Here is a 22724-nt window from a genome sequence, read left to right as displayed (position 1 = left end):
TTACACTTCTACATTTCAGAAGGAAATGTTGTACTTTTAATGCACATTTATCTGACAGCTATAGTTACTTTTCAGATTAAGATTTTACATGAATAAAAGTGTATAAAATACACTACATTGGCTTGTTTTTGTCTTGTGACCCCTTACAAAATAACAGAATCTACTTGGAGTCTCTTGTCACGTTTTGGATGTCTGTGAGTTGTTAGCAGTCCCAACAAAGAGACATTTCCCCTCTAACTGTTCAAGGCCCAAACAGGTAAAATTATACAATATTTCACAAAATAGCAAAGATTACAGAAAAGTAAAAAAAAATGAATACACATTTGTGAAGCAGTATTTTTCTTCTTTCCAACGTTAATCATCTCACGACCACTTTTGAGGGGCCTGACCTCCAGGTTGGGAACCACTGGATTAAACTACCTCACTGTATAGAAAGTAGTTAAAACTAGCTCCACCTCGGGCAGCTACAACATTGAAATGCTGCTTACACATTAATGCAACACTAATAATAATACAATATTATAGTATATAACAGTATGGCACTAAACGGGGTCCTTTTGCATAATAAGCAATTTTGCTTTAAATACTTTAAAGAATCTGAGTACTTCTTCCACCACTCATCTGTGGACAAAAAAACTAACCACATATGCACCGTCAGAGTGGTTTCCGTGTGTTCTTGTGACAGCACCAACCACCCTGCGGTAGTCATGGATGGTGAAACGTGATAGAGACGAAAATCTTTCAGTTTTCTGCAGCCGCCGTGAAGCGTGACAGCAACGGCTCTCATGCTGTTTGTCTCATTTCAGCTTTCTCCGCGTTTAAGTTCAGTGCACAATTCAAGTGCAGCCAGATGCTGACAGGTGCTTTAGTGTGTTTCTGTGAAGTATGTGCAGAGCTCTCGTTTGGCATATTATGTTCCCACTCCTTTGAGCTGAGAAAGAGGGAATCTGTGCATAGAAATGTATTTGAAATAATGGAAGAAAAGCTAAAGACAGGGAGAATAATATGAGAGGAGACAAAGTGTGTGAATGAAAGGAAATGATTCACGTCCTCCAGACAGACAAATTGTTAGAACAACAGCGGCAGGCTGATAAAGCTGGAGACAGACAAAAGCCAAGACAAAGCTTGAGGCTCCAGCTGCGGGTGAAGTGCTGAAAAGGAAAAGGAAAACTTTCCTACAGTATTTTTTCTCATTTGTTAATTTCCCCTGTTATTATTTATTTATTACTTATTTCCTCTGTGCAGTCTCCTCCTGCCCACGTCTCAAAGTTTCCCCACAGAAGACCCTCATTAGTCATCAGCTGTCTGTGAAAATGCAAGATCATCCTAGTATGATTTTCATACTAGACGTTGATTGTGTTCAGCTGGCCGAGCATCAGCTGCTGCCCTTAAGATCGGTTACAGAGATAGATTTGACCCACAGCTGCTGCGGCCCCCCAGATCTCATGTCATCTAATCTGGCCACCAAGGAGGATGACTTAAGATCTGAAATCTTAGAGGAACATTACAGGGTGTAGAGAGAGGAGAGTTAGAGGAGGAGTGTATCGATTAGCCGTTTCACTTCAGGGAGGATTGAGTACTGTACATGATGAGGTCATTCTCCTCGTGACCCTTTACGAAAAAGCAGCATCTAGGTGGGGTCTCTTGTCACATTTCAGATGTCTAAGAGTGATATCCCCTCTAAACTTCTCAGATGGTTTAATTTAAATAGCTGTTCGAGGCCCAAAGAGGTCAAATTATCCAATATTTCACAATAAAAGATTAGAGAAAAGTCCGAAAAAGAAATACAAATTTGTGTAGCAGAACTTTTCTTTCTAAGCCTCATTAATCATCTCACGCCCTCCAGATTTATCTTTTGACCCTTTGGAGGAGCCTGACTCCTAGGTTGGAAACCACTAAACTAACTGTATATAAAACTAGCTCCACCTCAAACATTTACAACAGTAAAATCCTGCTTACACATTGATCATCAGTGTTAACAATCTAATAATGTAATATGTAATAATATGTAAGTGGCGTGCAGAACAAGTACTTTTACTTTTGATCATTTAAGTACATTTTACTTTTTCGTTGTTTGTTGTTGTTTAGGCACTTTTACCTCAGTACAGGATCTCAGTACTTCTTCCAGGACTGTGCTCTGGTCTCAGTTGATGCTTGAAGGTGTGCATTGCTGGATTAAGGTGAAAAAGATTATATTAAGGAATTAAGGAAGAAATTAAAAGATTAAGGGTCCAGTTTGGTAAAGGAGGTATTAAAATCAATGTATACACTGTTATTTCTTCTTGTACTAACAGTGTTTCCCTGAATATCAAATCAGTTTTAATTGAGAACAGCCATCATTACAGTTGCCAGACTTAGACAGGCTGCCCTCTAGTGAACAGGACTAGATCTACACCAAGCCTGACCCGAGCTCCTTGATCACAAGTGAAGATCAAACTAAGAGGAGTGGAGTTTAATATATACAGTAGATAGATCTAGCAGAGCAGCTTGGGCAAATGCAGTTCCCATTGTGTTTTTTTTCTTAACCTATAAGATGAATAGCCCTCATTAATCATGGCCATTTGTCTTCAGTTGTAAGTCTAGAGGTCAGTGATTAAACCTTGTTCTCTGTAACGTAGCCAACTCTCTCTCTCTATCTGTCTTCCCCTCTCTCACTCGGAGGATCAGAGGGAGAGATGCATTACGCCGCTGCTCTGCTCTGCTTTTCGTGGCTCTGATGTTGTCTGCCACCAAATCCCTGCTGAATAAAAGTCAGAAATTGAAGGAGCAAATCATGTTTTATGTATGTGTGCTTACACAATGAAAGCAGGCTGGAAAGTGGGCCAAGCATCACACAGGGCATATTATGGCAACAAAGCAGCTTTCCACTTTCTTGGAAAAATGACAGCGGCAGCCGGCAAAGTGCCGGGCACAGAAAACAATGAGTGCTTGGTTAATGACAGCGAAAATGGAAAGAGAGATACATAGAAATTGCATTACCTGACTGCTCTATTCCTGGGAAGTGTTTTACTATTCCCATTGATTCTATTCTGGTGTAGAAACTGTGCTGTTGACTTGTCAGCTCCATTATTTAACAGATGTCTAGGGATGAGCAATATGACGATTTTTCAGTTTATACAGAGGTAGCTATCACTTAAATATCTCTGGTGCTATCAGGCTAGGGCTGCAACTATTGATTGTCTTCATTATCAACTCATCTGGTGTTTATTTTCTTGATAATTGATCAATGGTTCATAAAATTGTGTAAAACATACAAATCACAATTTCCCAAAGCCCGCTTGACTTCTTCAGATTGCCTGTTTTGACCAACAGTCCAAAACCCCAAAAATATTCAGTTTACAACGATACAGAGAAGAGCTGTATTCTATATTTGGTTATTGTGGGTAACGTTGCAAATTACTGAGAAGATTTGCTTTATTTCAATATTGCATTTACTGAGTTTGGCATCACTATGAGTAAGTATTGTGATTTATATGGTATATAATAAACTGGATTAGCCAAAAACAGATATTACTATCTGGTTATTTTTAGAGCTAAAGCAATTAATTGATTAATCAATTAGTTGGTCAACAGAAAATAAATTCATAATCTATTGTGATAATCAATAAACCTTTTTCCATTTTTCAAGGAAGAATGCCAGACATTTGCTTGTTCCAGCTGCTCAAATGTGACTATTGACTGCTTTTCTCTGTTTTTTATCATTGTAAATTTAATATCTGTGGGTTTTGGACTGTTGGTCTGATCTGAAGACGTCAGCTTAAACTCTGGAAAACTGCGAAGGGCATTTTTCTGGCATTTTATAAACAAAACGATAACAATTAATCGATTAAGAAAATAATTGGCGGATTAGTGGAAAAAGAAGATAATGGTTAGTTGCAGCCCTAGTTATTTTATCTTTAAACGGTTTCTCATAAAATGCACTATATAACCATATACAGTATATTGATATGGGAATATAAAGTGACATATACAGTGATATACCAAAATTGTGTCCCCATTGCCCACCCTTATATATGTCTAATATGTGTGTTCATGTGTTTGTCATTCTTTAAGGACTGAGCTGAACTCTTTCATTCTGCAAGAGTCACCTTGGCACAGATTTAGCCACGCTTTTTGTGTGATGGCAGCAACTTTCTCCTTCACCCTCCTTCACTCCTCCCTCGTCAGTACTGCATTGAAACAAAATAGAGACCTGGAATAACCCAATATAACGTTAGAAGCACTGTGATTAACAAAGTGAACCCAAGGCACACGGTCTGCATAACCTTAATAACACCCTCAGTGGAAGTTAATACTGCAGCACCCTGTGGGAGTGCTACCCTTAATCATAGTGTCATTGTATTCACATAAAGTGTCGTCCCTGCAGTGAGGACATATGCTGCCATAGCGATGTAATCTATCTACCAGTGATCTAAAGGGTTAATAATCTCTATCTAATCTGCACCCATGGGTTCACATCAGCCCATCATACAGGGTGAGATGTCATCTCCTGATTAGAGATAGTGCATGGAAAGGAGCTTTGATGTGTGTGTCTGTGTGTGTGTGTTTCTGCGTGTGTGACTGTGTGCATGTGTTCATGAGCTTCAACCCCTGCAGAGGTCATTACAGCATCACAGGTTGTGTTTTGACCTTGAAGTGGGTTTTATGAAAATTAAAAGATGTAAAGCTGACCACAAGCAGGCCTGGGTCACATCTATGTATTAATGTGTGCATATACGTGTGTGTGTGTGTGCGCGCATACAGTGCAGTACATGTGCTCGCATTTGCAAATCACTGTTTCTAAATCGAAATTTGGTACAGACATTCATGTTCTCCTGTTACCACACTCTCTATATTTCTCATATCTGTGAAGTTTATGCATGCATTACCAAGACAAAAAATGTGTGGGGCATCTGAATAAACTTAACCCCAACCCTGTTATCTCACCAATTTCACCCCCAACCCTCGCCTTTGTCCCTCAGGGAAGACCCTGACCATCTGTCCTCCTGGAGGCTCCCTGTCAGGACAGAATGCTGTCTTTACCCCATGCTCAGCTTCAGATGATTGGGCTGTCTCGCTGGAGTTCACAGTAACAACCACAAGGCACGTGGCCATCAAATCAGGCCTCAAATGGCTGAAACACAATAATCATCTAATGGCAGAAATCCCAGATCCTGATTGCCACTTTAATCAGTCGTACCTCTGCCTAAAGCCTAACTGACCTCCAGATTTCATGGAAATTCATTCATAAATTTGTGAGATTTTCTGATGACAGACACAGACCGACACATGATTTCATTTCAGGTTTGCTCCATATCGATGCTATTTGAGCTTCTTCAACATCAGCTACGTCACTGCTGTAAGGAAATCTAAAGGTTAATCAATAATCATGTTTTTTGGAATCATTTGTCGGAATGAAATAGATTATATTGATTTAGTTTAAAAGGTTATACATTACATGTTCTGTTTTCCAAATGAAATTAGCATTTTTGTAGCATCTCTATAGCCTATGATGTTTGGTGATGGATGCTGTAGAAAAGGTTGAGCTTTTGTTCTTTTCTGCTTTATCTGTATTGCGTTGGATGGAAAAACAATGCAATCTGACGTTTCTCTACCTTTATAATCTAATAATGTCATGGGTAATGTCAAAATATATATATACCGTCCATTCATGTGGGAACCATGTGATGTTTTCATCCATTGTTGATCAAAGTTTGACCTGAATAGCTGATTTTCTGTGCAGCCAAAACACAACATCGAACTCCAGCTGACAATTTGCCTTGACAATACTTTTTGTACAAAGGAAAATCTTCAGTGTGACTGTCCATATTGCTACAGTCTGTCTGTTTGTGACAGTAGCTGTGAAAGAGTCCAGTCAGCATCTGTTTGTGGTTTCTGAAAGCAGCTCTGAGGCTCGGCTTGGCAGCCGGGCGACATGGCAGGACTGACCCCTGCACCGGGACACAGGGGCCAAAATCAATACTCGTATCGTATCACTTATCAGACTGTAACAAGCAGACTGATTACCTCATCGGCTGTTTGTGGAGAGAGTGGAGAGGTGGTGGGGAGAAAGCAAAGAGAAAGAAGAGGTGAGATCAGAAGATAAAAAAGCATAAATGAAAAAGGGAGGGTGAAAGAAGATAAAACCCTCCAGTGTACAGACAGAAGACCATTTGTTTCTGTTTGGACACCAGGGGGTGGCAATAGTGACAAAATCAAACTTCAAATTTTTTGATCAAATACCATGTCACTGCAGTCTATACTGTGATATATAAGATATTTACACACAAGAATATTTTGAGAAAGAAAGACTGTAGTAATGTGGATATGACGATCAAATACACAGAGGAATTCATTTCTTATTTCGCTCATCGGAAGTCAGATAAGCTCAGATTAGTTTTGATTAACTGTGAAGTGAAGTTGTTGTTGATTCTTTACACTTTGTAACTTCATTTAGAAGCAGGAAGCACATGCAAACATATGAGTTTGTATCACAAAATGCACAATAGTTTCATTTTCATGTTTAGAATTGGGGTTATCATTAGATGCTTTGTATTTTTGGTTGTATTTTTGGTGGCTTAGATCTAACTAATAGTCTTCAGATAGACTTCTAAAGTCATTTAAGGCACTTTGCAACTTTGTTTTGAAAAGTGCTGTATAGATAAAGTTTATTATTATTGTTGTTGTTATTATTTTTAAGTCTTGACTATCTAGGTTGAGTACTAAGTAGAACTAATTTTCTATGAATGCTTGGTAAATTCAGACTTCAGATAACAACACACGGCTGACTGAGCGACTGCGTCAAACCGCTCAGCTCCCTTCACTACATTAGAAAACTTTTTGCCTTCTGGAAGAAGTTTACAAAGTTACAAGGATATTTTACAGGCAAAATTAAAGGAGTGTAACAATACAAAAAAACTTTCAGTAACAAACTCAATGCAGCCACTGGGGACATTGCGGTTCATGGTCAGCACTGCAACCACTATAATTGATATTTTTATAATAATGTATCAGATGACAATGTGAAAGGGGTCGCTGGTATTGTTGAACCTACAGAGAATTAGCACTAGACTCTGCAGCTTCCCTCGGCTTTACGGAGCTTTATAGTGAGTTTCAGCTCATTGTTTAGCTGTCTGGCCCACAACTTTATGATTCTGGTTCACTCTCACCGCTCTCATAGCATCGTTTTCGGCTCTAAAAACATGAAAAAACTCCAACAACCCACTGTACGCTACCTGCTCAGCACCAAACTGCAGACAGACACAGCTAGGGACCAGCTGGTGAAGACAGTGGAGCATTTAGCAGCTAAAGAGCCAGATATTTCCCTTAGGAGTTGGCGGCGACCAAAAACAGAGCTAAAATAGAGTGAATACTGGACTTACATTTGTCAGGAGGACAGAAACACGACTCCAAATGAATGATAATGTTACTCCATAACTGCTGGATGTATAAATAAGAAACTGTTTGATAACAAGTTCAACATATCAACATAAAAGGCGATGATCAATGCTGTGTTTACAACTTGTTCTGGCTGCCCCCAAGTGGCCAAAAAAAATCAGTTTTTGCAGGTTTAATGTAATATAAATGCTGCAAACATTAGTGTAATTTTGAGTCAACAGGTTATCATTAACGCTCTGTGTTTTCCCTCAGGACAAAGTGCAGAAGAAGAGGCTCAGAGAGGAGTGAGATCCTGGGATGAGAGCTCTCTGCCATTTCCCTGTCTGCCCCAATCCTCCAGGAGGAGTTCGCTGGGCGACACTCTGAGGTAAAGAACCACTCACAAAAAATATAACACCTCTGTAGACAAAACCCTTCTCTGACGACAATGACCTTCAATATTTGCTGACTCAAGCGTCCCCCCGCTCCTCCTACCTCTCTTGTTCTTTCTCTCCCTCCCTTCAGTGTTTTCTTTTTCTCTCCTGTCTTTCGGGGAGCTGGGGACATTGATCAGTGGTCTGAATTGGTGGTGTGGGCTCAGTTTCGGGTGACCCACCATGGTCACTTTGTCACACGGACACACACACACAGACACACATTTATGGTAATGGGGGTCTTGGCCTCTGTCTTTGAAGTGTCCGGTTAGGGGTTGGGTTTGGAGATGGATGGCAGTTGGAGTGTGTGACACAGAGGGGAGGAGGGAGTAGAGGAGGAGATGAGGGGTCAAGGGGTCAGGAATTTGCGGCTGAGCCCATGTTGTTCCACACAGCAGCCTTGTGACAATAAAGAAGTCAGGGAAGGTGTGTTTCATCTGTTTACTTCTGCCACAAATCTAATTTTATCTACACTTTCACAAAACTTAACATATTGTGTGTAACCGCCCTTAAACTCAGTAATCAGTTTTTTGTCTGTTTTCTTTTTCGGCCATGAGCAGCCACACAACACTGAATCTTGACATATCGGCTCAAGGCCTCACAGTAAAGGGCAGTGTTTGTGAGATACGTGGGGTGATAATGATGTGTGGTCAACACAGCAGCAGCTGTCTTCCTCTCTTCTTTCTACCGTCTCCATTACAGATCTGCTGTCTGCTCGCTGTCTTTCCCAGCTGTCCCCTTCCTTCATTAGCTGTCCCACAATGATACCCACCGGCTGCTTAGGCAAGATCACTTTCAAAATACAAAGGACTCGGTATAAGTCGTACTCAGTTTGGTTGATACATGTTTCTTACAGGTTAAAGCTGCACTAATCAATATTTTTATGTTAATAATGGATAAAATGACCAGACTCTGCAGTTCCCCTCAGCTCTACAGAGCATTTTAGCATCTTTCAGGTATTTGTTTTGATTTTAAGAGCTTGGTTTGGTTAATTGGCATGGCTCTCATCAGCATTGTTTCCAACAGCAGCAGCTAGGCAACTCTTTTCAGAAGTGGAGACCAAAAACAGAGCTAAAGGGAGAGTGATTTGACTTAAATTTATCAAGTGAAACATGACTTCAAATTAATGATAATGTCGCTCCATATCTGCTGAATTTGTAAATAAGCAACTGCTTGCTAACAAATTAGCGACAACTATTATATAAAATTATATCACGCTGCCCCCAAGTGGCCAAAAAATCTATTAATGCAGTGGCAGTTGGCACTTAGCAGACGGAAATAAATGAATAAATGAAGGTCAAAAATAGAATAACATGTGATGTGAGTGAAGTTACAGATGGAGAGGTGGCAGACTGTCTCTGCTGTGTGTGGTATGCTTCATCCCTCTAAAGGTCTACTTAATAAACAAGTTTAAACTTCTTCTCCTGCTCTGTGCTGACTCATATGAGAGTTTAACATGTTACACTGAGCTGATACACTCAGTTTGTAAGTTCTTGATACCCGTTCAGAGGCTGAAATAGAAACTCACACACACACACACTCAGTGTCACACACACATGAAAGACTCGAAAGCTTTGTGGTGTTATATTTTCAGCATGGAGAGGTGGGCTGTGTTAATGGCAGTAAAGTGCAAGGTCAGAGAGCTGAAGTGAACTCTCTTCTCACTTGTTATACCACCGTGGGACTCAGAGGGAGGTACAGGGAAGTTCCAGTAAAGAGAGAGAGAGGACACACACACACACACACACACACACACACTTCTCCAGCATTACTCAGCCCTCCTACTGGTTTTCCATGGAAGCACACAACAATAAACCTAGTTTAGTTAGCGTTGTGTACCACATAGCAGAGCAGTAGTGTATAGTGTGTTATTAATAAATAGTTTAGTGCTTAAACAGTTGGTGAATTAATCAAATGATGAATTGACGGAAAAAAGGCCTAAATGAACAATTTAACTGTTCTGATAATCAAATAATTGCTTACAGCCATGCCAGCAGCTCTGTGAGGCTGTACTTAGACAGAGGTGCTTTGAGTTAAATGATAACATCAGCATGCTAACATGCTCACAATGACAGTGCTAACATGCTGATGTATATTTAACTATCTTAGTTTAGTGTAGCAAACTGAAATTTAAAAACCACAAATGTCAACCTCATGGTGGCGCTATAGGAAAAGTCAGGGGATCTCCAAAGTCATTGGGATTCATCCTCTGAGCACCGTGGATATCTTTACAAAATGTCTTAGAAATCCTTCCAATAGTTGTTGAGAGATTTCAGTCTGGTGGACTGACCAACAATCCCGCATGTGTGACTATGACTATAAATGCCAAAATTTGGTGTTTTAAGCTTCTCAAATGCAAGGATTTGTAATGTCCTTGGGTTTTGGACTGTTGGTCGGTCAAAACAAGACGCTTTGGCTCAGCTGGGGCTCTGGGAACTTGTAATGAGCATTTTTCACTTTTTACTGACACTTACTAGATCACTGGTTCCCAACCAGGTTTCACGATAAATCAGAGGGTTCACAAGATCATTAAAAGGATAAGAAAGAAAAACTAAAATTTCTGTTACACAAAATTTATTTTTTCCTACTTTTGTCTAATTTTAGCTTTTATCTTATGAAATACTAGATACTTTTACCTCCTCAAGTTGCAAAGGCCATAACCTGTGATGAAAGGTCACAAGTAGTTTGGAAAATAAATAATTCATCATAGAAATAATCAACAGACTAATTGATAATGAAAATAATCTCTATTTGCTGCCTTAATATAGCTACAGTAAGCCTATCTCACCGCACACACACTTTTCTTTCCACCATTACTCTCGCAACTTCACGTCCAAAAAACGTCAACATATCACTCAAAACTCATTCATTCACACTCATTCATTCCCTGCTGTCAGTTACCTGCCAAATAATATCCATGCTCACCTTCATGTGCACAAGAGAGCATGTGGAGTGTGCAAGCACAAAAATGAGCAGAAACATGTTATGTAATTTACCCAATATGAGTCAATTGACCCGCTCCCTCCCTCTGTAGCGGCTGCAGCTCTTGATGTAGTCGGTGTCTGATAATTGCACAATTGGGGGTAACAGCATTGTTATTTAACTAAAAGATACATGCTGAAAATTGGGGGTAAGAGGAGGTATTCCCTCGAACGCCTGTGGGCCACTCTGCTTTCACACACACCCACCGAACGGAAATAGTGGATAGAATTTCTAAAAATGTTCAATCTGACGCAGGATTGTGTTGATGCAGAGAATATGGGTGAAAGAGAAGGGGATGGATGAAGCTCAGGCTAAAAAGAGAAGGGGGAGGAGAGAGAGGCAGAGGAGAGTAGTGTGTGTGTGTGTGTGTGTGTGTGTGTGTGTGTGTGTGTGTGTGTGTTAAGAGTGGAACTAGAGGCAGGGGGGCTGGTAGACAAAAGTGGGAGAGGGGAGGGAAGGAATGAGAAGGAGGAGGGGAGGCGGTGCTAAGGCAGACAGCAGGGAAGGAAAGCTGAGAAGAGGAACAGTGGAGTGAAGTGAGAAGAGAGAGGAGGACAGGACAGGAAAATAAGGGGTTTTTCATTTGAAAGTCCTCGTGTCGGGATATGAAGTCCTGGTGCGGTGCAGAGGAAACGGCAGGAAGCTGGAGTGTTGTAGAGGAGAGGTAGACGACGACGGGAAAAAGAAGGAGAGACGTGAAGAATCTGAGCCAACAGAGACTGGAGTGATTTTTACTTTGTTTTTTTTCCAAGAGAGACAGAGACAAGTGGAGGCAGCGATGCAGGGCTCTCACTGGGGTGAGTGTGGAGGGAGAAACAGAGTGTGTGTTTGTGCATGTGTCTGCATAAGTGTGTGTGTGTGTGTGTGTGTCAAATTCTCCAAACTCAGGCTCTCTTTACCCTGCTCTTTATTCCATTTTGACTTTGTTTCGTCAAGACAAGACAAAACAAATTTGCTTGATGAAACTTTGTATTCATGAGCACATTGAGTCAGTGTGAAGCCACTTAAGAGGGTGTCAATTGCGGAAATGCCAATAATGGAAGGTGTGTAATGGAAAGAGTTTGAGACAAATGTTTCTTGGCAGGCCCATTCACATGGAAACACTGATTTTAACAGTATTGGAAACTAGTTTAGGAATGCCAGTGAAGCCCAAAAAAGTTGGTGAGGACTTCTAAAATCTGGATAAACTGAGACCTGAATGGTTGGATAATATAAATATATAAAGAATCCCTGGAAAACATGGTTTCTAATCATTTTGCCAGAGATTGATGATTCAGAGCTAACCTTGGCTTTAAGTTAGTTTTCTGAAGTTGATCCTGGAGACGTTTGGCCTGCACAAGCAGGGACAAATAGACCCGGTAGCTTGGATTTGTTGAGATGGGATGATGAGTTTTCGGTTTGTGAGCCCAGGTTTTCTAATCCTGACCCTGGGTAATCTGCTCATTACAGACTGTCGGGGTATTGATTTGAAATTTCAGCCTTTAGAAAAGCTGTTCCACCCTCTGGACAGTTGGCCTGGAGGAGGAAGAAGAAGGAGGAGGAGGAGGAAGAAGGTGTTATTCAATCTGTCTGCACACACACATCAAAGATCATGAGGCAGCATATATATTTCTACCAGAGCAGACCAATTAGGCTGCATCTCAGAAGCACGACCCGTACAAAACATGTTTTTATCCAGAAGACTCAAAGGGAATCTTTGTGTTTCTTTTGATGACGATGCACTCTGGTAGACACAGGCTGCTGTTGTTTCTGTTCTGTCTTCCCTATGCGTGTAATTACAAGACTCCTTGTGTGCCTCAGGTCACATATTGTAGTTTCTCATCAAGTTTGTTATGGCCTGAGAGTGATGTGTCAGCAGATATGTTTATAGTCAGAGTGGTTTGAGGCCTGTCCATTCAGTCAACTCTTTGTAGTAGCTGTCTGTTTGACTGTGTCATGTTGAGGTTTCATTTGAGAGCACACTGGAGAGAAGACTGCGATTACCCTGACTGGATTTTGGAGTGGAAGAAACATGACATTTCACTCCATAAACACAGTGGCTGTAAATGGGCAGGTATCAAGATGCAAATGTTGACGTAAAGTTTAACTCTTGGGGTGAGGTGGAGGGGAGTGAGAGTGTGGACAGAGACGGAGAAGATGGGTTACCTCATCTCTTCTAAACAAAACAAATGAGGTAAATGTGTTACGTGTTGCAGGTTACATACGTAACCCTCTCCAGCCGTGTTGACTCATGCTTCCTCTGTGTGTGTGTGTGTGTGTGTGTGTGTGTATGGTGTGTATATGTACAGTATTAAAAGATAGTCAAGTAGCTCCAAGTTGCTCTCTTTTTCCTTTGGTTTCCCCTCCCTTTCGTTCTCTTCCTATTAGGGTTAGGTTCTGATAGTCCATTCTACTTTTGCAGGAGAGTACTCACGAGAAAGGAGAGAACAACAAGTTCCTTGCTTAAAAACGTATCTACCGTCCATATTAAAGTAAGAACTCATGGCATTTGGGATAACTTGAGAAGGACAAGTTCAGGTAATGTTAAGTGCATCATGCAATTTTGTTGCTATTTGCTGAATGATAAAGTAGAATTAATATTATTTCCACTGTGTTGTTTTTACTTCTACAGCTGTAGCACAAAATTAGGCAGGGTTAATGAATGTCACAGAGCAGTGACAACATATGTGGTGAAAGTCCTACACCCTTTCAGCACCGTAGAATCTCCATGGTTTAGGTATGATACTGTGTGAAATAAAAGCAGTCCATATTTTTGTAACTAAGATGTCTTCATTCCCCAACAAACAAACTACCCAAAAGCATTTTGAATCTGGACTCAATTCGACTTCCTATCCTCAGCTCCATTATTTTCCAGTGATCCTGTCAAGCTAAATGTCATGCCAGGTATTTATGTAAAGCCTTTAGTTGAGAAGCATGGTGGAACACTGAAGGACGGAGACTGAGAGAGAGAGACAGAAACACAGGAGGACCGAGAGACAGCGAGAGATTAGAAGTCGGCCTGGCTTCTGTTCAGTTTGCTGAATGAGTGTTTTCCACAGCAGTCTGTCCCCCCTCCATCTTTCTCTCTTTACAGCGGCGCGGACAGTATGTCTGAATACGTATCCACATGTGCTTCTTCATCTGCCATGTCAGATATTTTCTCAGATGAGTGGAAGTGAATTATACATCGAGGCTGGCACAGTTAAACTGAGGCGTCGCTCCTTATGTAATAGCTGCTGTGGAACTCATTTGCCTGGCTGTATTTACTAGCACTGGTGTGTGTGTGTGGGGGGGGGTTGTGTGCGTTATATTCTGCTTCAACTATGATCAGTGATTTCACACTAAGGCTGTGACACCTTTGTTGAGCCATTTCAGATGTTGTGGCCTACTATTCCTCACTGAAGCCTGCTATTAAGTAAACCGCTCTCCTATAATCAAGACCGTTGTCACTGCCTCCTCCTTGTTCTCCCTCAGATTATCAAAGTGTTGTTGCTTTCAGTGTGAGATAACAGCCCCCCTTCTCTCTGCTCTCTGCCCTCTGTTAAACTGAGACAATGGTCTCCCACTGTTCATACAGCCAAAGCAGAGGGGGGGGGGTTTAGGAGGGAAAACTTGACTCTTCTCTCCACATTTGGCACAAAGAGAAATCAGAACAGCCTGAGCCACCTGGATTTTCCAAAATATACTCCAGTAAACACCATGTTCCAGAAAATGACCTGCTCCTGCACTGATAAGAAATCAAAGCTGCCCCCAATTATTGTATTAAATCCAAGTCAAAGAGTTGAGGCTTAACTGGTCATTGATCCTAACAAACAGTAGTCCATAGTCCACTGACCAGACTAATCCCTGTGTCTCTTCCACTGGCATTCTTGGTATTTCCAGTGTCTGCGGGTCTGACCACTGACCGCTGCTGGATAACTGTCAGTGGCTGGAAAACCTCCTGGAAAATCCAACATTTGGAGTGGACCAGGAATGTCAGCCATCTTCCCCTTTTTCACATGCTGTTACCTCAATTTCCTCCTATGCCAGCTGACTATAAACCAGCTCTCTTCAGCTCTAGTACTGTTTAGGGTTGGGTATGGAAACTCAATACTTTTTGGTGCTAACTGAAATGTGTCCATAGCATCCAGTATCAAAAACGGTCAAGTACTGAAAGCTAGCATAAAGTGTCTGGTCAGATTTATAATCTTATTTACTTATTATTTACTTATTATTTGATCAGATAGTTCCTGATTTTACTTTTTAAAGGAATTATCTTGTCACCGTGAGTTTGCCAGGAAACTAGTGGAGACTCCAGAAAGTCATTGCCAAGAAATAGTCCAGGCACATAACCCATAAAATCACAACTTGCCATTTTTACACTTGGATTTTACAGATCAAACAAACAAAATCTAACATGTTTATTAGTGAGCTTTAGCCTTGGATTTTATAACCTTTAGACAGCACTAGGCTAGCTGTTTCCCCCTCTTTCCAGTCTTATGCTAAGCTAAGCTAACCGGCTGTACAGACATGAAAGTGGTATCAAACTTCTCATCTAACTCTTGGAAAGACAGCGATAATGTTGAACTATGCCTTCTGACTTCTTTTTTTAAATGAAAAGAGTATTTTGTTGAAAAACATGTTAATACTGTATTTCACAAAATAAGGCATCGAAGAATCAAGCTTGATACCTTACTGACATTATGGTATGTTATTGGCACTACTATTAAAAAAAAGTCAGATGATACCTAGCCCGGGTGTTGTTAAGACAAAAGGATGACATTCAGATGACAGATGATGACATTCAAGCTTTACTTTTAATGTATATAGTAAATAAGTACATACAGCATGGTGAAGCTTGGGGTGGGCACGATCATATGCTTTGTTTTATGGTAAAGATTTTACCTTCACTTAATGTGCATGCAACCTCAATTTGTTTAGTCAGCCGATGCTCTCTGAGGATGAACTAACAGGACAACTCATGAATAAAACTACACATTGTAAAAGTAACACACTGGACCCATAAATAAGCATATGATTGACAGTTTTCAAATGACCATAGTGTTTTCACAGGCCTGTGTCACTACTTTCATGTCATCCCATTTCAATAGATTTGCTGGCTGCTCTTTCTGTCAACCCCCACGGGGAGTTTCTCTACAGTTATATGTGTGTGTGATAGAGAAAAAGAAAAAAAATGTAGGCTTCGGTCACCCCTCTCTCCAGCAGCCTCTCACGTCTGAATTGAGGCCAGATGCTTTGAGACGCTAAAGAGCCAACCTGTCCGCTGTCAGTCTGTCACACACACACAAAACTCACTCACTCACTCACGCTTTCTTCCTTCCTTACTTTTCCCACTCCTCCTGTCTCTCTATCTCATTTCGCCCTGCGCATGGAAAAATGTGGGCCTCTGCTGCCATTGCAATGCTTCCAAACAGCAACAAGTTGGTTGTAAAAGAAGAGAAGGAAAAAAACTGAACTGTGGGAGGACCTGTTGCCAATTACTCCTGCACAGACTCACTTTTTAGAAACCTTATTTCTCCGTTTGTGTCACCACCAAAAACCAGGTTTAATGAAGTTAGAGCACCGTAGAAGCCTGGACGCAAGAACTCACAACTTTTGTTAAGCTACAATGTACTTTGCCATGTTACCATGTTACTTTGCCAAAGAGGACAATATCTCCCTGGTTTGGGTGAAAAGAGACTTGGCACTGAGGCGATGGCTAAATGAGGACTGAGTAGGTTTGCATGCATTCAGCAATCTCAAACACACACACACACACTGCGAAACCTTAAAGCCAAGCCATGTGGGGGTAGGTGACAGTGAGCGACCACTCAGACAGACAGTCATTGTGTTGGAATGGAGGCATATTATAACCTCAGGTCTTCTGGCAAAACATTAAAAGACTTCTCTCATTTTACTGTGGAGTCGGCTGACTTCATCCCAATACCATTTTCTTGCCTGTTTGAAGTTTTATTGTGGAGTTTCAGTAAGTAGATGCGTGACAAATAAATGGGAGAGTAGAATAGGTGTGGAATGATTGCCTTGCTGAGGTATTGTATGTGTCAGTGTGCTGCTGCCTTGCCTGTACTTGTGGATTTTCTTTCTTTCCGTCGAGGATTATCGTGACTCACCTAGCCTGTTGATTTTCTCTCTACCTCAGTTTCTCTGTCTGTCTCTTTGTCTCACTCTCTCCATCCACTGGGATCACTGGTCTCAGGATTAATCAAGGCCACCCAGGCTCTGTATACCAAAGTGGAATATATCTGCGTGTCTGAACAAGCTCTCAACTTCACATCATGCTCTTTCAATATCCTGCTTTATTTTGGAAAGTGTTTGGGTACCACTGACTACTGTTTTTGTGATCACTGAAACTCTACTAGGCAGTGACCACCCATCAAAAAGGAAGAAATGTTACACAAAGGCATTTTTTATGAATGGTTTCTCTCGCATGCTGATGCATTTGCCCTCCTCCACACAGTGCCTGCTCTGATCTGACAATTTTATACTTTCCACCTGTTGCTCTCGTCTTCACACTGGCTTTGCCTTCAGTTAGTCACGCTGTGGTGTTGCCGCTAAAGAAGGGGCAGATGAAAATCTTGCTGCATAGACCAGTGAGCAGGGAGTCGTAGGAAAGGGGGGATGGGAAAGGAAAGAGTGACAGGAGAGCAGTGGAGCAATAATCCAACACAGGAATCAAGGAAGAGAGGAAAGGGATGTGGGTGAAAATAGTCAGGAACAGGAAAGAGGGATGAAAGTGGAGGAAGGAGGTGGAAGACCCTAAAAACATGGCAGTTCGTCAGGAAGATGTCACCTTTACCAATGGATAAAGGTGCACCAATCAATATTTTTATATTAACAATGGATCAAATGACTACGTATAAGGTGAAAGGGGTCACTTGTAGAGATGAACCCACAGAGAATTATCACCCAACTCTGCAGGTCTTCTCAGCTCTATGGAGTGTCTCTTTCAGCTCATTGTTTTTGTTTCATGGCCCACAACTTTAATGTTTTGGTTCATTTTCACTGCTCTAATAGTTTTCACCCGTAGCAGGCAGCTGTTTTCAGCAAAAAAGCTCTAAAAACCCACTGTACACTACCTGCTCAGCACCAAACAGCAGACAGACAGTTAGCGACTAGCTGGTGAACATAGTGAAGCATTTAGCAGCTAAAGAGCCAGATATTTCCCTCAGGAGTTGGTGGAGACCAAAAACAGAGCTAAAAGGAGACTGAATATTGTACTTACATGCTTCAGGTAGCGTCCACATACACGACTCCAAATGAAAGCTAATGTTGCTCCATGTCTGCTGGATGTGCAAATAAGCAACTATTTGCTAACATGTTTGCCATATCAACTTTATAAGGTGAAAATATATCAATGTTGTGTGCCAAAAAATAAATGAATGCAGGTTGAAGTCAAACAGATTTACAGAAAATTGAGAGTTTTAATTGATTAATCATTTAAAGCTATTTATTGAGTAAGAATGCCAAACATTTGCTGGTTCCAGCTTCTCCAATTTTAGGATTTGCTGTTTTTCTCTTTTATATTGTAAATTGAGTACCTATATAGAAATTATCTATAGAATAAACAATTAATTGATAAATACAAAAATTATTTATAGAATAAATGATGAGAATAAAACCAGCAAACGCAGCCCTACTTTTATTAATAATGATTTTTTAACCAATATATGGGTACATATGGGGTAATGGTTTACATTTACCATGATTAGGGAGTACGCTGCTATAGAGAAATGCAAATCTGGTTGACAATGCAAATTAATTCAGTTCACTGGAAACTGCACTGGATTGCATTTGTTTGTATCTTTTGTGGATCGAAGCCAAGCATAAGCACAGTAGCTAGCATCACACTTTGCTAGTTTGTACATTATCCAAGTTTCAACAGGCTTCCACACAACTATCCACAACAAATCTGCTGCCTTTGCTCTACTGTAGATCTCTGCTGCTGCAAAGAGTGACAACATGCACCCATAACCTCTCTGGTTTTACAGGACTGAGGATGCTTCAGCATGGTTTGTTTTCACAGTGATAGCTCACATCAGCTGATAGTCCTGCAAGTGTGGCCTTAGCCAAAATGCCACATGTGTAGATTTCAGCTGTCTTTATTATTTTTTTTGCTCCTTGCCTCTTATCGTTAAATCTGATATAGGCTGACATGTGGAAGGAAGATGATAAAAGAGAGAAAAGAAAACTGACACAAGTAATGTGTTCGGTGTACAGCAGTAGAGGAGATGGTTTAGATAGGAAATGATGTCTGCCTTCACATTGATTTTCCTGTTAGAAGATCTCAAGGTGCTCAGACCTCGGTGTCTGTCTACTGGCCAAATAAAGACCAAACAGGATTATAGATTCCCAGTGTTCCCAAGAGCTCAGGCCTCTTTGCAGCCTCTCTTTGGACTACCTGGTATTGGAATTCTCCTAAACCCCTGACCCCCACCCAGCCTGCCTTTGTGTTCTCACCCCTAAACCCACTTCTTTTTCTTCTGCCTTATTCTAGCTTTTCTAACTCTGTCCTGAGCCCAGCAGAGTCTCCGGAACAGCTCGGAGGTTGCGTGTTGATTGCGAGCGGCGATCTGCTGCTGTGGAATAATGGGCTTCCTCTCCCGGATAATACTGGCGTTATTAACAGACTTATTATAACAGGATTATTTCCCCGTCACAGACCCCACTTCTGGATCTTGTTAGAGAGCTACCTGGGAACCTCTTTCTTCTGTCAGTCCTGCTCTTACTCATCCCGGGCCCGTTGGTGGCATGTGGAGGGTAAACTTTCACAACCACTTGGTGTATTTACAGTTCCTGTCAGAAGCAGTAAGACTGCCTTTAAGCCATTCAGCATCATTTAATAGTTTTAGACTCGGGATGCAGTATAAAGTGGCCCCAGGTTGACCCCATGATAGCTGCCTGCAACACTATTGGAGTTTATTTTTGAATGTCGAATCAAATGCCTCGCTGAGAGAAACGCTTCATGAAAGACTATCAGAATGATTTCAGGCACTTGAGATGTTTTCTATTTTTAGTGACGGTGACTGTTTTTTCTCTGCCTGTCTTGTGCTGCTGACAGCAGAGGAGGATGCATGTAATGAGGAAGGTGGAGGAGGCAGTGAGGATGGATGGAGAGATGGTAAAAGTGTTTTCACTTTGTCAGAGGATTGCAGCCAAGAAGGGGAGGAGAGGGGGGCTTCAATAACTTTAGGAAACAACCAGTGAACAACATCAGTGGGGGAAATTAGCTTTTGGGATTTGTTTCCCAAGTAGCCAGAACAAAACCAGACCCTTGGAGGTCACAGGGGTGGGAGGACAGAATCAGACCAGCTCCCCTCCACTCATCAGGGTATCACAAGGTTAGGGGTTGGGGGTTCACAGTTGACGGTCTCAGAGGGTTGTTAATTCTATTATCCCTGCCTGAGATGTCCCTGTCAGGGCTAGGAGTGAAGAAGAGGTGGGGACGGCTAGATAAAAGGTGAAAGGAGGTTGTGAGGCATGATTATTTTGGCATGGGAAGTGATCACATACCACACATATCTTTATCTTCTTGACTCATGTGTACTCATGAAGTCTGTCTCCACTCTTTATCTCCCCCTCACTCCCTGTCACATACTCACAGACATGCTCACAGTTTAGTCAATATGGAGTCAACTGGCAGGAATAGAACCACCCTGCTGACTAATCATTGTAGAATAATAGACCAACCCTATATTTTTTTCCTCAATTCCCATGTAGTGCTGGATGATATGTCCTAAAATCACCACAAATTTGTAATACATCAATGCATGATGAACTTATGATTTATTTGCTGCCCTCTTCACCTCTTAAACCCTCCACACTCTACTGCTTTTTTTTTTACACCCAGTGCATAACTAGTTTATTGGTGATTGTCCAACCACATCTAAAGGCAAAAGTGTTGATACCTGGTCACATTAAAAGGCAAATGGGGACAATGGGGACTGCCGGATAGTCTCTCCTCGAAGGCATTCATGGTGTTGTCTTGCGTACCTGGCCAATTGCTACCTATAGTGGGCGTGGTAATTGGATTGTCTGTTTCAGAACGTTACAAAAATGGTTGGACTAAAGGCATCAGTATTCTTCATAGAAAGTGCTTGTCGGATCGTTGAAACGTGTCTGAAAAGCCAACAAACTTTACGAAACCAACAATCCAAAAAGGATGCCACACAGTGGACTTCCACCGCTTTGTCATTTGAAGTGTCATTTGAAGCATACTGACACCTTTATTCCAAATGACGTTTTAGAGAAAGTTCACTCAGGAAGACTTGACTTCTGCATGCTTAGATGTAGTAATTCTCATACCATTCTGCCATTCACTCCTCACGCATGCTCACTTGTATTTCCTGCTGTCATTATCTGGGGCTGTCAAATCGGGGCATCAGCTGTTCCATCAGCTCCATAGCACAGCGACACACCTTCATTGTTAACCTATCATCTTACTACCATCAGTTTAAATATGATTCTCTCTCTGCCTTCAGTACGTTCATGCAATGGTTGCGCTCCCCTCCACCTCCCCATCTCCACCCAGTCTTTGCAGATCCATCAGCTCATCATTCCATCAACCTCTTCAGCCATTAGCCCCAGCAGAGTCATCAGCCACTGCCACCAGTGTCTGGACTCCACGGGGGGATTTTTTCTGCCACTGCTCAGGGCAGACATCCTCCACCACCAAAATCTCCCTGCGGAGTCTAGGCGCCAAAGACTATCAAGATTAACATCTCACATCATCTGTTTATATAAACTCTGTCTTTACTTTATTCACTTGTCTTTCCTGATTGAACAATTTTTGTCATTTGCCCAGACAGACAACCACGGCCACTATAAATAGCGATTAGCCAAGTGTGCGGAGGTGAGAACATAGTTTGATTCAAACATACCCAATCCTTTAACCTCCATCCTATTTACTGCAATCTGATCTAATTGTTTGGTTAACTTGTGCTCCTCTCATCTACTTCCACTGTCTTTATTGCCATTATTTCCAAAACTTTATATCATCAGACAATTTTTATTTGGGACTGTGTTGAATGATGTGCACCCTGTTGCTGTTGATACATCCATTTTTTGTGTGTATGTGTGGATGTTCATGTACGCGCACGTTGCTCTGTGTGTGTGTGTGTATGAGTGTCAGTCTGTATGATTGTGTTAGTCCTGGCAGACTGTGTGCAGCCATAGCTGGCATGGATTATTCCACTTGGCCAGACAGATTTGGGCTTGGCACAGCAGGCTGAGGATATGTGTCCCCTCTCTGTCGCCCCGGGCAACTAACACTGATAATACTATCTGCAAATGGAAGACTTAATCTGCTGCCACTTATTGTGTTAATAATATGTATCCATGTTTCTCATCCTAATAATAGTGCAGTAACCAAGTAAGGCTATTATTCATTTCTTCAAAGATGTTTTGATAGGCGTGTGAGCATTGTGATCACGAAACAGTGAAGTGACAAGTTTTCAAACCCCTTTGGAAGTAATACATAGATGACTGCTCACCAGGTTCAGACAGGGACATTCAGGAAAATCACAGAGCCGCTGCAGATGGTTTTGACCGTGACTCATTTTCTCTCCCTCTGTCTGTTTCATCCTCACTCGCAACTAAATCCATCCTTTTTTCTCTTCCTTCCTCGTTCATGGCATTGACAATTAGCAGTGGCGTCGCTAGAGATAGAGTGTATTTAATGAGGGATGAGTCTTTACTGTTGGGGGGGGTCTGATATCTCCAAAACTCGGCAACTCACACCACTCACACACAATTTACATGGATAAATAGCACTACAGGTAAGAGGAAAAATATGTATTTTGGGGTGAACTGTCCTTTTTAAAGCAAATTACATCTACAGTAGGGAAAGCACAAGTGTAAATAATAAAACTATAAATGGCTGATTTTCATTTAGCTGCTTCAGTTTCAGGGTCCTGGTATTGTGCATGCTGGCTCACTGTCATGGTTTACTGGGAAACTTGAATAGAACAGAGCCAT

The 22724-nt window shown here is 41.4% G+C and overlaps 1 protein-coding gene across 1 annotated transcript in view; it reads left to right on the top strand.

Moving 5' to 3' along the window:
* Window positions 1-22724, top strand: part of LOC122884195 (leucine zipper putative tumor suppressor 2 homolog) — a 42403-nt gene that overhangs the window by 11683 nt on the left and 7996 nt on the right. Inside the window, 1 exon segment of the mRNA XM_044213700.1 lies at window positions 7630-7744. The gene's annotated coding sequence lies outside the window, so the exon portion shown is untranslated.

This window comes from Siniperca chuatsi, linkage group LG11 (assembly GCF_020085105.1).
Source record: "Siniperca chuatsi isolate FFG_IHB_CAS linkage group LG11, ASM2008510v1, whole genome shotgun sequence".
NCBI lineage: Eukaryota > Metazoa > Chordata > Actinopteri > Centrarchiformes > Sinipercidae > Siniperca > Siniperca chuatsi.
This window is presented reverse-complemented; position numbering and strand designations above follow the sequence as displayed.